Raw genomic sequence first — 3,482 nt, 5'->3', positions numbered from 1 at the left:
ATAGATAATCTAACCTGACACTTTACCTTTTCTCACACCTCAGACAAGTGTTGTCCCTTCCAATGTGGGGATAGCCTCATAGCAATCAAATGTGTCAGGAAAACTATGCTGTTATAGCATCTCATCTGCCAACAAAAAACCTTTTTCTTGATAATCAAAAGTGTCAAAATAGCTATAGTCAGTAACAAGTAGGAGTTTTTTTAACTGAGCTATGCTGACACTTTTAAGTGCCAGGAATTTTTTTTTTTTTTGATATAAAAGCAACCTGCGGGTCGTGCTCCCTGCTATACATTCCGTCAATCAAAAACCCAAAGGACTTGTAAAATTATCCCAAAGAACAGAATGCATATAGTAATCTAAAAGCAAAAGTCAATGCTCAAATATAATTTGTTGAACTAAAAGTCAGTAACAAGTACTAACATAGCAAATCCCTAACAAGTGCAAACTTGAAAGATTCCCTAACAAGTATAATTTGTTGAACTAAAAGTCAGCTAACGTAATTGTACAACATTAGCAACGATCCGCGAGAGGTACAGTATATATATAATACATTGTTTAGGCTCCTATAAAGCAGGATATTAAAACCGAGCAACCCATATGTCAGCGAACTAATCAAAGTGAAGTCAGCTCCATGAATTTCTGTCTAATGTGATAATTGTCCGCACCGGTAAAGTACTTTACGGGCATTTTCTTTGAACATAAGAAGCTCCATGTTCCTCAAACCTGTTAATCGAGAGATAAAATAGACTGAAAATAGGGAGAAAAAAAGGAGAAAAGTTGAATATTGAAAGGTAGAGTGGATGTAAAAGTTTACTCAGATTTTGAAAACCATATTTGCTGAAAGGAACCAAGTGATGCCAATATACTCCCACCTATCCAAACACTGAATGCGACAAGTTAGTCAATGCGCAACATGCTGACATTCATCTAAAGCAACGTAGCTTCTGAATGCAAAGAAATGTCCACTTCAATCATAAAGCAGAAGCAAATTGGTCTAAACATGCAACTTTGGAGGAAGCACCGAGGCACATCTAGACTATATCGTAAGTAAACATATCAAATACTAATAAACAAGGATAAAGGAGTGATTTCCGAATTATAGAACTAATTAATAATATTAAGATATTTGCTTGAGTATTTGTTTTGTCCCCTTTAAGGCATCCTATGACGTGTCTGCTTGTGAGCACAAACAGTTAATTGGCATTAAAGACGAATTACCATGGAGTAAAACTACACAGGTACTCAGAAAACTAACTTAGAGCACAATGGAAAAGGAAATGAGGACAATAGGTAGGTCTTGACTCTCCTGTATGGTCGTGTCATGGATGTATGGTTGTTGGGTTGCCGTTGGTTCTTTCAGTTTTTTATGGAAGTGTTGTCAGATTGAAGATGAGGAGCATTAGAAGTTAGTGGACTCTTTTTAACTTTTTGGGAGATCAAGGATTTGTTTGGATTTATTGGTTGCATTAATATAGCAGTTCATGCTGTTATCAACCATTGTGTAATGTGTACTGCTCCATCTAGATCTTCCAAGAGTGTGACTTAGCTTGAAGCAACATCGAATGAAAATGTAAATTGTCTACCATCAAAAGAAAGAATACACAACTGTTGTGTTAGCCCAGTTCTAAAACTAGGGCCTGAATTGTTTTCTTAATACTACTTCATATGTACTTAAGGAAGCAAAGATCAACCTTTAATAGTAGCAGCAACTTTTGTCCCAGCTCTTAAAGTGATTAAAATTTGAAGATTGAAACCTGAGTTCAACTGTTCAGGCACAAACCCAAAGGTTGAAGTACAGGGAATACACTGAGCATATTCGTCTGAGCACTCCCTTTAAAAATTATAACATAACAAGAACTCATTATGTGATTGAAGTTTTTCTTTTAAATTGACCGTTGAATTAGAATAGAACAGACAGAACTTAAGCGCTAGTTTAATTGAAGTTAGAGTAGTTGCAATAATTAAGAAACTAAAAGACACCTACCTTTCAAAAAAGTTGGTCCCAGATATGCAAAGGGTCACAAAACTAATATTGACGATGTGTCACAAAACTAAAAGACTTACCTATTGGGATGAATCCACATATCTTCCATGTCTTCTTTCGAAGTTCTGGAGTCCCAAGTTGTATTCAATGGACCTGCTGCTCGTGTATAAACACACAAAATTTCTCTTTCAGCACAAAGTATTATCATAGTTACAGAAAATGTACACCAATTAAGTGACAATGAAGTTTTTACATTTCAATACGGTTTCTTAAGCAATGTTCTAAGTAACATAATTACTTGGGTATATGATGACAAGCAAGCAGAGCATACTGCCCCTACGCAGTGTTATTTTTTTCTACTGCAAGATTTAAAGGAAATAAAGTCTGCTATTAAACTGAAAGACTACTTGATTGTGTTTGGATAAAAATATTTCATAGTTAAATTAGATAGGAGCTTACAACATCACAATAATAATTTCTTTAGCACGAGTAATGAGTTGCTTGCTTAGTAAAAGGGAAAAATACAAGTGATAAGTTTCTCAATAGAAATAATCTGAACAAAAAAAAAAAAAAAATTCCCTTGAAAAAGTTGAAGGTAGCACGACATTATCAAATTGTCATCCATGATCTATCCACTATAATAAGGAATAAGGGTATTTGGAGGCATATGAAAGTGGTGGGCTCACTGCTTCTGAACCTTTACAATTGGGTACTATTTACGCAGAATTGCTGCATACCTTTCCCTCACAATTGGGCATTGGTTCCATGGAATTTGATTCTTGTCTCTGTTTTCTTCAAGAAGAATTATGCTCTTTCTTTGTCTTTACTTTCTCATCTCTCTGTTCGCTTCCTTGCAAATTTCCTTCTTTCTTCATTCGAACCTTTCGACAAACAGGTAGTGAGCATGAAAAGTTTTGAAATTTCTTTTTCCTCAATTCCTTATACGGGCTGAGCTTGAATTTTAAATCTAAAACTCTACTCAAACCTATGATCAATTCCAGCCACTTAAAATCGATTATCAAGAAGAAGTAAAGCATAACCGACATGATTGCAAACAAAGAAGAAAACAATACAATTAAGGGGGGAAAAAAGGTATAAGAGTGCGGGAAACTTTACAGTGATGATTTCCGTTGTAGTGGCTGGACTTCAGTGAGACGATGGCAGCAACCTTCGCCTACTCTACTCCTCGGCATACTCAACCTGAATATCTAATCAGTAAGGAGAAGCATGAGGATAGGTTTCAGAGGAAGAAGAAAAAGGAAAGAGCACAAGTATCTGTTTTCTTATTCTTTTTGTCCTAGCAAAGAGAGCGAAGGCTTATTGGTGAAGGTGTTGTGATTGACCGAACAGGGCTGAGAAGCGGCCGAGCTAGCAACTGAAAATGGGGGAGTGGGGCGGCGGCCGAGGCGGAAGACGAAAAAACCAAAATGGGGGGAGTTTTGAGAGATAGTTTGCCGAGCGAGAGAGTTTGTGAGAGAGTTTTGAAATTTCACTAAGT

General features: G+C 36.4%; 1 long non-coding RNA gene across 1 annotated transcript; it reads right to left on the bottom strand.

Annotated features, from left to right (window-relative positions):
- Window positions 1-349: 349 nt before the first annotated feature.
- On the bottom strand, window positions 350-3,482 carry LOC140012861 (uncharacterized). The gene is made up of 5 exons (XR_011819828.1): window positions 3,101-3,482; window positions 2,722-2,865; window positions 2,065-2,140; window positions 815-883; window positions 350-723 (listed from the first exon to the last, which is right to left on the bottom strand). It is a non-coding gene; the product is annotated as an uncharacterized lncRNA (long non-coding RNA).

This window comes from Coffea arabica, chromosome 8e, assembly GCF_036785885.1.
Source record: "Coffea arabica cultivar ET-39 chromosome 8e, Coffea Arabica ET-39 HiFi, whole genome shotgun sequence".
Taxonomy (NCBI): Eukaryota; Viridiplantae; Streptophyta; class Magnoliopsida; order Gentianales; family Rubiaceae; genus Coffea; species Coffea arabica.
This window is presented reverse-complemented; position numbering and strand designations above follow the sequence as displayed.